The 14,251-nt window shown below is 35.1% G+C and overlaps 1 long non-coding RNA gene across 1 annotated transcript; it reads right to left on the bottom strand.

Annotated features, from left to right (window-relative positions):
* Window positions 1–2,263: 2,263 nt before the first annotated feature.
* Window positions 2,264–2,863, bottom strand: LOC133177442 (uncharacterized). Its single transcript, XR_009719695.1, has 3 exons — window positions 2,831–2,863; window positions 2,601–2,654; window positions 2,264–2,336 (listed from the first exon to the last, which is right to left on the bottom strand). It is a non-coding gene; the product is annotated as an uncharacterized LOC133177442 (long non-coding RNA).
* Window positions 2,864–14,251: the final 11,388 nt, after the last annotated feature.

Genomic DNA, 14,251 nt, shown 5'->3' with positions numbered 1-14,251 from the left:
GTTTTCCTAGTATACCCTGAACAATTTTAAATTTACATAGTACACCCATTACTCCTAATCCTCACTAAATATATCCGAACTCTTTTCCCATTAGTCTCACCTAATATACCTCTACGCATTACCCATTAAACCCTTCCTCATACTCACTATTCTTTTTTTCAAATTCAATTGATTTCCGTCCTACCAGTTAGAAGGTCCTTCTCATCAAGAATTCATAGTAAGATTATTACCATTTGGCATTAATTTACGAATTTTATTTGAAACTTCAACGAAAATCCTGAAATAGTTTCCAACGGTATTTGGTAACTCCAAGTGCGGGAAATGGTAACATAAACTCATTGAAGGCATATCTAATGGGTATGCCAAATGGATCAAGGGATTATAGCGTCAATGGTTTCATTATATTTAACATACAGGGAGATGATACCCTTTGCTTCAATAGTTTACCAAATCAAAGCAAATGAGTGATTTGCTAACTTAGAGCGTTATTTGGTAACCTAAAGCGATAATTGGCAACTTGTGCGGGATTGAGTAACTTGTGCGGGAAATGGTAACCTAGAGCGGGATTTGGTAACGATATAGCGGGAATTGGTAACAAAGCCGTATTGGGTAACGTGCGGGAAACGGTAATCTGATTGCATTTCAATATTTTCTATGGGGCAAAGGAAAGAAAAAGAGTATTACAATGTCAACTTGGTTGTTATGTGTTCTGTGGGATTTGAGAAAAGGGTGGGAAATAGTAACCAAGAGTTTGTGCATTAAATGGTTACTAAAATAACGGTTCGTTCGGATGCCTCTTAGATTATTAAATGGAATTGCCGAAGCTGAGTGACTAAGATGACAATAAAACTATGGATTATTTTAACCCTAATCCTTACTTAACTGTACAAAATCCTTGCTTATTTGAAAAATGCTTAATTTTTATGAGCAAAGAATTCCTGCTTTTATTCAATTTTACCCTTAATGTTTAAGAAAGGAATGCTTATTTTTACTGTGATCAATGAATTCCTGCAGTTACTGAATTAGTCTAATCCTTATCTTTAAGAACAAAAGAAACTTTTGTGTGATATTCAGATGCTTAATTCTTAATCAAATGTGATTCAGAAAGTTGCTGTATCATCACTATATCACTTGATAACCCCTTGTGAAACCTTGCAACGTGCAGCTGTCACCCATCCAAGTACTGATCATGCTTGACGTTGCTTAACCTGCATCATCAAGACGAGGGACATGTCGCATAGCAAGAAATGCTATCTTACTTGTAAATCAGTATAATTTCCTTTTATATTTCAGTTATTTTTTTGGGTTTCATTATTTTATTTTTGGTCAAATGACATACACTTAAACAATTACAATGTGGTTTATGATACACACTGAATTAAAAAATATTATGGGAAAAGTTTAAATTTTAATTTTCTCGAAGCAAGCTGATACGAACCGGTCCATCTCAGTTGTTTCTTCCAATTTTTCCAAGGATGCAGTGGGTGAGGATATGCATCTTTTTTCAGCTGCGTCCATGGTACTTTCCCTACAAACAGTTCAAATGATTATTCAGCTGTAGTGCAAATAAAATCAAATTTAAAGTCATACAAGTATGCTTGTGCTCACAAACCTTTCATCATCACTTGGGTCTGTAAGGTCCTCCAGGTGTAGAGAAGGTACACATTCATCACTACAAAATGAAGATATATGGATAATTGAAGAAATATATTTCTATACGATTGAATTAATGCTTCAAAATTCAACCTACGTCGTAAAGTTGTCCACAACTTTGGGACTTCGGAAGCGGAGGTCCTCAATGTGTTCTCTTTTGGAGATGTGGTGCGTCCTCCGCAGATGGTCCCCAAAGCGCGCAATGGCCTTGTTGCACAAAATACATTGGCGAACAATGTAACGCCCTTGCCTCACCGGTTTTTCAAACACCTCCTGCTTATGGACCTGCCTCATATGCCGCCGCATATGGACAACTCTCTTCCCACACTGTAAACAAGCATGTTTTTGTCGGAGTCTTTTTACAGTTTTCTTTTCCTTAACAGTCTTTCGGGTTAATGGTTTTTTCTTTTTACCTTTTCTGAACTTTGAAATTTCCTCCAGGGAAAATAAACTCTCTGAATCCTTTTCTGTGATTGCTTCGTTCAACATTCTCCTAAGCTCTCCTTCCCTGGAGGAAATCTGAGAGCCTGTAGTCTCAAATCTTCTATCTTTGGGGAGCGACACAGACGTTGAAACTCTGTCCAACTTGTGTGACCCACGCGCCATTTGGGACTGATGCTCCAACCATTTCTGTAGGCTATCCTCCTTCCACTGTTTCACAGACGATTCTTCGTTGGTATCATCTGGGAAAATATCCAAAAAATATGACTGTAACTGTTATTTAGGAAAAACATTGTTAAAAAATAAGTTCATTTTTTCTTCAGCATGATTTTATCCTTATATTCTTGTTTCCCTTAGATATATCAACTGCAAATTATAGAATATCTCCGATATTATTAGATATTATAGAATATCTAGGTCAGATTCATTACCAGAGAAACAAGGATCTTTATTTCCCTGGGACTCCGCCACATCAGCTTCTAGAATATCTAGGTCAGATTCATTACCAGATAAACAAGGATCTTTATTTCCCTGGGACTCCGCCACATCATCTTCCATCTCTACTAAAAGGAATCACAAAATGCTCCAGTAATTACAAAATGCAACTCGATAAGATGATATGAAGGAGAAATAAATGATATATTATAAATATTAAATATCATAAAATTTAAAAAAAAAAATCAATATATATTTGGTGTCTATTATCGATAGGAGAAGAAGCTGAATTAACTCCTACCTGGCACTTCTGGAATAAACCCTCCAGATCCTTTAGAACAAAAGATATATAACAAAATTGATTAGATCTCTATCTCTTCTACACACACACCCTTACAGAGAGAGAGAGAGAGAGAGAGTGGGGGAGGGAGGGATAGTATATTAATATATTATATATATCTTTGTTTCTATGAAAGTTAAAAACACTCTTTATGTGCACGTTAAGATGAAAGCACATGCTTTATTTTCAAGCAAACGAAAGGTGGATTGTTTATTACCTTGCTCCGATGTCATTTCATGAGAGCTATCCCAAATTTCTGAAATGAAAGGTATTATACAGTATAGCACAAATACAGCTTGTAATCAATCACGCTTACAGTAAAATGATTTTTATGTACTTCAAAAACGCATTATGCATAGAGTAGGCATAACAAATTAGTTGATATATTTGTGAGTGCTCTTGTGTGTCTTACTGATGTCAACGGGGGGGATGGCCAAGCCGACAGGAATGGCAACCAGCTGACCTGGGCCAATTACTGGAAAAGAACAGAATTATGTAGATTTAAGATTTAAAATATTTCGTGCCATCTGCTTTTTGTTATTGAATCCGCAAACACATTTACACTTTTAATGTTTGCTATCAAAATGTTAGATATCTTAATTAATCCTCTTTCACTTTCTTGATTAACTTTATATGCGATTTGATGTAAGAAAATACAAATGACTACATGTAATACCTGCATCGGAAGGGAGAGACTCTATACCTTTTTCCTCACTCATACCAATTCCTTAAAAAAGAAACTATTCTAGGAGATTTTGCAACACATTCCTCTACATTAAACAAACAACTATTTTTTATCTCTATTCATTTATAAAGAACAAAAAGAAAACAAATAAGAATAAATATTAACTTGTGCGGGAAATACTTACCTTGACCGGACTTGGGAATTAGTGTAGCGGGATTTTGTAACAAAACTTGTGCGAGAAATGGTAACCTATAGTGGGGTTTTGGACGCGCAGAAGAGTTCCAAACACAAAAGAGCTCCAAACACAGAAGAGTTCCAAATACAAAAGAGCTCCAAACACAGAAGAGTTCCAAACACAAAAGAGCTCCAAACTCAGAAAAGTTGCAAACACAGAAGAGTTCCAAACACAGAAGAGTTCCACTATAACCGGGATTTTTTTTCCGGAATTTTGCATTCCGGAAAAAAAATTCCGGTTTCAGGGATTTTTGCTAACAAACTTAACTTGATTTTAGATTTTCATTAAATATTTTCGTTAAACTGTCTTCTTTTATTCTTCGAATCACTGTTTAAAACTTAAATAGAGAATGTATCCAATGTATAATGATGCATAAAGAAAGGATATTGAACAATTTTGAATCATTTTAAATTAGTTAAAATGTATTGCTGAATAACGTAAAAAGTCAAATGAACCAAAGTGACATAATTGGTAACATTTTAAATCTGGCTATTTTGCATTATATATGTTTCTCAAATTCTCTGCCCCTTTATGACAATGAGAGAATTCTAATTTTCTCAAATTATCTCCGGTATCTGATTTCTTTGCATTTCAAATTGGGATCTTATACAATATTTTACCGAGAGATATGTATAAAATTCAAATTACTTTTTACAATATGTTAATTAAATCTGCTCTCTCCATAGACTTCAACGTACAGTCAAATTGCAATTTATCAGACAATAATCAAACTTTGTAAATGTCTATGATAGATCATTTTTATTTGATAACATCTTCTAAATGATACCGTAAACATAAAAAACTGCACTAATCATTTATAAGGCAAAACTATTTTAAGTTTATCGTCATGCTTTACACTCATTTTCATTCTCACAGAGAGGTACCTCGCAATTTGCTGGGGTACCTCCTAATTTATTACATGCTCTCCGGGTCTTAGGCGCTAATTGACGCCTACGTTACCCCCAATCTTTATTTACATACACACATCACGCATATTCAATAATAACTAAATTTGAAATATTTTTTTCCAGTTTGAGCAGAAAATTTCTATGAATTGCGAATGTTAAAGAGAAATTCAATTGTTGTACAGGACGACAATTAATACCTCATTTCAATTATATCTACTCAATTTTTTTCCCAACGCCAAAAAACTGCACAACCAAAATTTATAAACCTTCAATGTTTTATAATGATTAACTTGCTTACAACATGAAATTCCTGCTCATATTGGTTTAAGTTTTACAGAATTATCAAATTACAATTATAAAAAATTAATTAAATAAAATTCTGTTTAATAGCAGTTGATTTTTGCGTAATTAACGCATTCTTAACTTGGCAGTTTTTCTCGTCTATATTATTCAGTTATGAAATAAAATGCAACCTTAACTTAAAAAAAGGAAACGTACTGTTAATCACTAATTTTCGTGGGGTTTAATTATCGTTATTTTCTTTGCATGTCGAGACCCAAGAAATTTATGTCATCTACGAGATGAAAAAAAGTTGAAGTTTAAGTAATTCTTTCTCATTGAACCATGAAATGAAAACCCGAAGAACAAATACAACTTGACACCACGAAAATACGTGATTTTGCAGTATACATATTAAAAGAAATTTTCCGTCTAAGAAACTGTTTCAAAATATAAATTCTAAAATATTCTCCCAAAAAATAAATTGTCTACCTTTTAGCGTTCTCTTCCCTGGCAAATTTTTCCGTCCGCACTCTGCAGCGTTAGGGACACTGTGTGCTTACACTGTTCTATGTGACGACCTAAAGATCCCACGCTAACCCCGAAGCTGGCGTTATCATATACACAAAGTCAGCGCGCGCTCTCTGTGATCTTGGACGCGCAGAAGAGTTCCAAACACAAAAGAGCTCCAAACACAGAAGAGTTCCAAACACAAAAGAGCGGGATTTGGTAACAGTATAGCGGGATTGGGTAACTTGTGCGGGAAATGGTAACCTATAGTGGGGTTTTGGACGCGCAGAAGAGTTCCAAACACAAAAGAGCTCCAAACACAGAAGAGTTCCAAATACAAAAGAGCTCCAAACACAGAAGAGTTCCAAATACAAAAGAGCTCCAAACTCAAAAAAAGTTGCAAACACAGAAGAGTTCCAAACACAGAAGAGTTCCACTAAAACCGGAATTTTTTTTCCGGAATATTACATTCCGGAAAAAAATTTCCGGTTTCAGGGATTTTTGCTAACAAACTTAACTTGATTTTAGATGTTCATTAAATATTTTCGTTAAACTGTCTTCTTTTATTCTTCGAATCACTGTTTAAAACTTAAATAGAGAATGTATCCAATGTATAATGATGCATAAAGAAAGGATATTGAACAATTTTGAATCATTTTAAATTAGTTAAAATGTATTGCTGAATAACGTAAAAAGTCAAATGAACCAAAGTGACATAATTGGTAACATTTTAAATCTGGCTATTTTGCATTATATATGTTTCTCAAATTCTCTGCCCCTTTATGACAATGAGAGAATTCTAATTTTCTCAAATTATCTCCGGTATCTGATTTCTTTGCATTTCAAATTGGGATCTTATACAATATTTTACCGAGAGATATGTATAAAATTCAAATTACTTTTTACAATATGTTAATTAAATCTGCTCTCTCCATAGACTTCAACGTACAGTCAAATTGCAATTTATCAGACAATAATCAAACTTTGTAAATGTCTATGATAGATCATTTTTATTTGATAACATCTTCTAAATGATACCGTAAACATAAAAAACTGCACTAATCATTTATAAGGCAAAACTATTTTAAGTTTATCGCCATGCTTTACACTCATTTTCATTCTCACAGAGAGGTACCTCGCAATTTGCTGGGGTACCTCCTAATTTATTACATGCTCTCCGGGTCTTAGGCGCTAATTGACGCCTACGTTACCCCCAATCTTTATTTACATACACACATCACGCACATTCAATAATAACTAAATCTGAAATATTCTTTCCCAATATGAGCAGAAAATTTCTTTGAATTGCGAATGTTAAAGAGAAATTCAATTGTTGTACAGGACGACAATTAATATCTCATTTCAGTTATATCTACTCAATTTTTTTCCCAACGCCATAAAAATGAACAACCAAAATTTATAAACCTTCAATGTTTTAAAGTGACTAACTTGCTTACAACATGAAATTCCTGCTCATATTGGTTTAAGTTTTACAGAATTATCAAATTACAATTATAAAAAATTAATTAAATAAAATTCTGTTTAATAGCAGTTGATTTTTGCGTAATTAACGCATTCTTAACTTGGCAGTTTTTCTCGTCTATATTATTCAGTTATGAAATAAAATGCAACCTTAACTTAAAAAAAGGAAACGTACTGTTAATCACTAATTTTCGTGGGGTTTAATTATCGTTATTTTCTTTGCATGTCGAGACCCAAGAAATTTATGTCATCTACGAGATGAAAAAAAGTTGAAGTTTAAGTAATTCTTTCTCATTGAACCATGAAATGAAAACCCGAAGAACAAATACAATTTGACACCACGAAAATACGTGATTTTGCAGTATACATATTAAAAGAAATTTTCCGTCTAAGAAACTGTTTCAAAATATAAATTCTAAAATATTCTCCCAAAAAATAAATTGTCTACCTTTTAGCGTTCTCTTCCCTGGCAAATTTTTCCGTCCGCACTCTGCAGCGTTAGGGACACTGTGTGCTTACACTGTTCTATGTGACGACCTAAAGATCCCACGCTAACCCCGAAGCTGGCGTTATCATATACACAAAGTCAGCGCGCGCTCTCTGTGATCTTGGACGCGCAGAAGAGTTCCAAACACAAAAGAGCTCCAAACACAGAAGAGTTCCAAACACAAAAGAGCGGGATTTGGTAACAGTATAGCGGGATTGGGTAACTTGTGCGGGAAATGGTAACCTATAGTGGGGTTTTGGACGCGCAGAAGAGTTCCAAACACAAAAGAGCTCCAAACACAGAAGAGTTCCAAATACAAAAGAGCTCCAAACACAGAAGAGTTCCAAATACAAAAGAGCTCCAAACTCAAAAAAAGTTGCAAACACAGAAGAGTTCCAAACACAGAAGAGTTCCACTAAAACCGGAATTTTTTTTCCGGAATATTACATTCCGGAAAAAAATTTCCGGTTTCAGGGATTTTTGCTAACAAACTTAACTTGATTTTAGATGTTCATTAAATATTTTCGTTAAACTGTCTTCTTTTATTCTTCGAATCACTGTTTAAAACTTAAATAGAGAATGTATCCAATGTATAATGATGCATAAAGAAAGGATATTGAACAATTTTGAATCATTTTAAATTAGTTAAAATGTATTGCTGAATAACGTAAAAAGTCAAATGAACCAAAGTGACATAATTGGTAACATTTTAAATCTGGCTATTTTGCATTATATATGTTTCTCAAATTCTCTGCCCCTTTATGACAATGAGAGAATTCTAATTTTCTCAAATTATCTCCGGTATCTGATTTTTTTGCATTTCAAATTGGGATCTTATACAATATTTTACCGAGAGATATGTATAAAATTCAAATTACTTTTTACAATATGTTAATTAAATCTGCTCTCTCCATAGACTTCAACGTACAGTCAAATTGCAATTTATCAGACAATAATCAAACTTTGTAAATGTCTATGATAGATCATTTTTATTTGATAACATCTTCTAAATGATACCGTAAACATAAAAAACTGCACTAATCATTTATAAGGCAAAACTATTTTAAGTTTATCGCCATGCTTTACACTCATTTTCATTCTCACAGAGAGGTACCTCGCAATTTGCTGGGGTACCTCCTAATTTATTACATGCTCTCCGGGTCTTAGGCGCTAATTGACGCCTACGTTACCCCCAATCTTTATTTACATACACACATCACGCATATTCAATAATAACTAAATCTGAAATATTCTTTCCCAATATGAGCAGAAAATTTCTTTGAATTGCGAATGTTAAAGAGAAATTCAATTGTTGTACAGGACGACAATTAATATCTCATTTCAGTTATATCTACTCAATTTTTTTCCCAACGCCATAAAAATGAACAACCAAAATTTATAAACCTTCAATGTTTTAAAGTGACTAACTTGCTTACAACATGAAATTCCTGCTCATATTGGTTTAAGTTTTACAGAATTATCAAATTACAATTATAAAAAATTAATTAAATAAAATTCTGTTTAATAGCAGTTGATTTTTGCGTAATTAACGCATTCTTAACTTGGCAGTTTTTCTCGTCTATATTATTCAGTTATGAAATAAAATGCAACCTTAACTTAAAAAAAGGAAACGTACTGTTAATCACTAATTTTCGTGGGGTTTAATTATCGTTATTTTCTTTGCATGTCGAGACCCAAGAAATTTATGTCATCTACGAGATGAAAAAAAGTTGAAGTTTAAGTAATTCTTTCTCATTGAACCATGAAATGAAAACCCGAAGAACAAATACAATTTGACACCACGAAAATACGTGATTTTGCAGTATACATATTAAAAGAAATTTTCCGTCTAAGAAACTGTTTCAAAATATAAATTCTAAAATATTCTCCCAAAAAATAAATTGTCTACCTTTTAGCGTTCTCTTCCCTGGCAAATTTTTCCGTCCGCACTCTGCAGCGTTAGGGACACTGTGTGCTTACACTGTTCTATGTGACGACCTAAAGATCCCACGCTAACCCCGAAGCTGGCGTTATCATATACACAAAGTCAGCGCGCGCTCTCTGTGATCTTGGACGCGCAGAAGAGTTCCAAACACAAAAGAGCTCCAAACACAGAAGAGTTCCAAACACAAAAGAGCGGGATTTGGTAACGGTATAGCGGGATTGGGTAACTTGTGCGGGAAATGGTAACCTATAGTGGGGTTTTGGACGCGCAGAAGAGTTCCAAACACAAAAGAGCTCCAAACACAGAAGAGTTCCAAATACAAAAGAGCTCCAAACACAGAAGAGTTCCAAACACAAAAGAGCTCCAAACTCAGAAAAGTTACAAACACAGAAGAGTTCCAAACACAGAAGAGTTCGACTAAAACCGGAATTTTTTTTCCGGAATATTGCATTCCGGAAAAAAAAAATTCCGGTTTCAGGGATTTTTGCTAACAAACTTAACTTGATTTTAGATTTTCATTAAATATTTTCGTTAAACTGTCTTCTTTTATTCTTCGAATCACTGTTTGAAACTTAAATAGAGAATGTATCCAATGTATAATGATGCATAAAGAAAGGATATTGAACAATTTTGAATCATTTTAAATTAGTAAAAAAATTTAGTGCTGAATAACGTAAAAAGTCAAATGAACCAAAGTGACATAATTGGTAACCCTAACCCTAACCCTAACAGACATGGCTGAGATATATAAGAGATTTTGAAATACTTACAACAAGGTAGCTTCTCTGGCTGTGAGGTATGTATCACGCTTTGCATGACGCAAGTTAAGCGACGTCTAGCGTGAAGTACTATTGGGTGGGTGACCACTGCTCGTTGATAGCTACCAGGCGATATAATGATGAAGAAAGTAAAAGTCTGAAACACAGCTGATGAAGGCTTACTCTTCTGAATATTGACATTTTTTCTTCTTTCCTTAAGGAGTATATGACCATAAAAAGCAATCAAGTTCTTACTCAGTGATTGATTTGTTATAATTTGTAGTGTTTACATACAGGAAGTGACAATATTACATCCCTCAATATGGCTATATTTTGAACTTATAATATCAAGAAGTTAATATAACCCCAAACCCTGATCTAATATACTCTGACTCATTTCTCATTAAGCTGATCTAGTATACCTCCACCCATTACCCAATACACCTTACTTAGCACACCCTTTCTAATTATTCCTGATTTTTTTTTTCAAATTCATTTGATTTTTCGTCTTACTAGCTACTGGGATCTTCTCATGAAGAATTCAAAGTCTTCATGACATTCAAGGGTTTTGGAAGGTATGCAAGATATTATTTAAGTATTTTGATCGTTTCAACCAAAGTATAGCACTATGATTTCTTTTAGCGTTTTATTAAATGTGTTTTAATGAAGAGTTCTTTCCGCTATTTGGTAACACTGGAAAAAAGACTAACTCTAACAGAAAAAAAAAATTTTGGGGGGGGGTCGTGTTTTCTATACGATCTGGGTCATTTCCTATCCAAAAAGATGGGTCAAATTTTGGTCATTTTGTGTTTTGTATTATTGAAACAGTTTCCAACGGTATTAGGTAACGTGAAGTGCGGGAAATGGTAACGTAAGCTCATTGAAAATATTTCTAATGGGCATAACAAATGGATAAGAGCATTATTGGGTCAATGGGTTCTTAATTTTTCACATGCAGGAAGATGACACCCTTGGCTTCAATAGTTTTTGAAAACAAAGCAAATGAGTGATTTGGTAACTTAGAGCGTTATTTTGTAACCTAAAGCGATAATTGGTAACTTGTGCGGGAAATGGTAACCTAGAGCGGGATTTGGTAACGGTATATCGGGATTTGGTAACAAAGCGGGATTGGGTAACTTGTGCGGGAAATGGTAACCTTTTTTTCAATTGAAGCCTTTCTAAAGGGCAGGAGAATTAAAGAAGAGCAACAAGTGTTCAAAAAGTTGCAAGTTTATCACATTCTGAAAGATGACACTCTAGGCTTCTGTAGTTAAAGAGAACAAAGCAAAAGCGTGATTTGGTAACTTAGAGCGGGATTTGGTAACGGTATAGCGGGATTTGGTAACAAAGCGGGATTGGGTAACTTGTGCGGGCGAAGCTAAGCGCCGAAAAATTCGGGAACACGACTGAAGACTTTTTGGGCGGAAGAGGCCCTCATTTGCTGACCAATCAGAGCTTAGCCCGCTTTGAGATGTCAAAGACTAATAACTACTTATTTTCTATGAAAATAAATAAAATTATAATTTTTTCTTTTTAAAATTATTTCAATGGTATTTAATAGTTACCACTCATAAAATAACAAGAAGTAATTCAAAACACTTAGAAATAATTATTTTATATGTATAACCTGTAGTGAGCCCCAGATATTGTTCTACAACATTCCCACGACGTCATACTTCCGAAAGTAGTCCCGGCAGACATCTGCAGTGAACCTGTGATGTCATATCCAGCACTAATACGTCATCAATTCAAAACAACGCCATTTTTCAACGGTAAGGTTGTGTTTATGGACGAGACAGATTTTCTAGGTAATTTACAGTTTATAGGCGATCAGAACGCTGAGATTTTTTCGATTGCGTTGACTTTAAAGAGGGTACTGTTGTTAGCGTTAATTTTTGTTGTTGTTGTGCAGTCATCGGGAGTTTTGAGTGTGTAGACTTACAAAAGATTATAGCCTTGCTAAAGCAACTGGGCGAGGAAAACTAAGGTAAGTCTGCATTTATTATCTGTTTATACAATTGTAAAACTTAATTCATTAAAAAAAAGTTTAAATATCATTTTGTCTTAAGACAAGTTATTGCATCAGATTTATTATTTATCGGAACTCTTCTCTGTTTTGGACGCGCAGAAGAGTTACAAACACAAAAGAGCTCCAAACACAGAAGAGTTCCAAACACAGAAAAGCTCCAAACACAGAAGAGTTCCAAACACAAAAGAGCTCCAAACTTAGAAAAGTTCCAAACACAGAAGAGTTCCACTAAAAACGGAATTTTTTCCCCGGAATATTGCATTCCGGAAAAAAAAAATTCCGGTTTCAGGGATTTTTTTTTCCGGAAAACTATGGAATTGTTTTTTCCAGAATACTATTATTCTTTTTCCGGAATACTTTTTAAATGATTGCAAAAATTTTGCAGCTCAGCTAAGCAGTCCAACCTGGCACAACATTGCAAACCTGAAGCTGCAGGACCAACTTGGGGAGATTCTGTACCAGATTATCCAGGTTATCCTCACACAGCTCACACAGGTGAGGGGTTAAATATCTCTTGCAATTCACAGCATTTACGGTTTTCTCTATATCCCTTTCCCTCTGACTGTTTTCTTTGGGGATTGAATCTGTCTGACATTAGTGTGTCATAACATATGGTAAAATTCTCCATTCCTTGCGTATACACTTCCCATCCACCTCTTGTACCTCCTTCTCCTCCCTGTGTGCATTTCCCTCCCAATTCTTTTTCATTTTAAGATTGGCTGTAGCTGGGTAATGGTCCCCTCTTCTTACTCTGATCTGATTCATGCAATGCAGGTTATAGTGAGGGTTTTATGATGGTGCTAGTGTTTATAAAAAAAACACAAACTTAACGCATCTGCCTCCACTTCTGGTTTTCGCTGTGCAATTTTTTTTGCGCAAGCTCTTCCTTGCATCTTTTAGCAACTGCATCATTCGATGGAGGTTAGGTCTTGCTTTCTTCCAGTTGGGAGGTCTGCCTTCACGCAAAATGCTAAAAAGTCTCGCAAGCTTGTCATATAAGCTTTCACAGTGCTAGCCTGCCACTGCTCCATGGCCATGTTGAAGCAATCCCCGAAGATTTTTTCTTCATCTAAAAGATCCCCGACAAAGAATGCATGGGTCTTCCCCACCACTTTCCAGATCTTCATCTCCAGTTGCATTCTTCAATCTTTCAAGCAATGGTGGTCTCTCCATTTCCTCCTTCCTCCTACGTGTAGTTTGCCTGGTTGGTGTGTTCCACTCGCAAAATACTTTGTTGTTTGCTTTAGTCTTGTTGCAGTCCTCCGTCTTCTGTATTTACAAGGATATTTAACCCCCTCATCTCTTTTACAGGTAGCGCGCTAGAAGTAGAAGACGTACTGCAGATCCCCGTCACCTTGATCTTCACGGCTTCTTAGAAGAAAATTTAAAGGCTCCAGATACTTAACGTCTATGATGAATTCTCGAATTTTATTTAATGCTTCAACGAAAATCCTGAAATAGTTTCCAACGGTATTTGGTAACGTGAAGTGCGGGAAATGGTAACGTAAGCTCATTGAAACCATTTCTAATGGGCATAACAAATGGATAAGAGCATTATTGGGTCAATGGGTTCGCAATTTTTCACATGCAGGAAGATGACACCCTTGGCTTCAATAGTTTTTGAAAACAAAGCAAATGAGTGATTTGGTAACTTAGAGCGTTATTTTGTAACCTAAAGCGATAATTGGTAACTTGTGCGGGATTGGGTAACTTGTGCGGGAAATGGTAACCTAGAGCGGGATTTGGTAACGGTATATCGGGATTTGGTAACAAAGCGGGATTGGGTAACTTGTGCGGGAAATGGTAACCTTTTTTCAATTGAAGCCTTTCTAAAGGGCAGGAGAATTAAAGAAGAGCAACAAGTGTTCAAAAAGTTGCAAGTTTATCACATTCTGAAAGATGACACTCTAGGCTTCTGTAGTTAAAGAGAACAAAGCAAAAGCGTGATTTGGTAACTTAGAGCGGGATTTGGTAACGGTATAGCGGGATTTGGTAACAAAGCGGGATTGGGTAACTTGTGCGGGCGAAGCTAAGCGCCGAAAAATTCGGGAACACGACTGAAGA

Source organism: Saccostrea echinata, unplaced genomic scaffold, assembly GCF_033153115.1.
Source record: "Saccostrea echinata isolate AGI-Se365-2 ecotype Australia unplaced genomic scaffold, CSIRO_AGI_Sech_v1 ptg000150l, whole genome shotgun sequence".
Taxonomy (NCBI): Eukaryota; Metazoa; Mollusca; class Bivalvia; order Ostreida; family Ostreidae; genus Saccostrea; species Saccostrea echinata.
The sequence above is the reverse complement of the archived record's forward strand: the minus strand, read 5'-3'. Positions and strand labels throughout refer to the sequence as shown.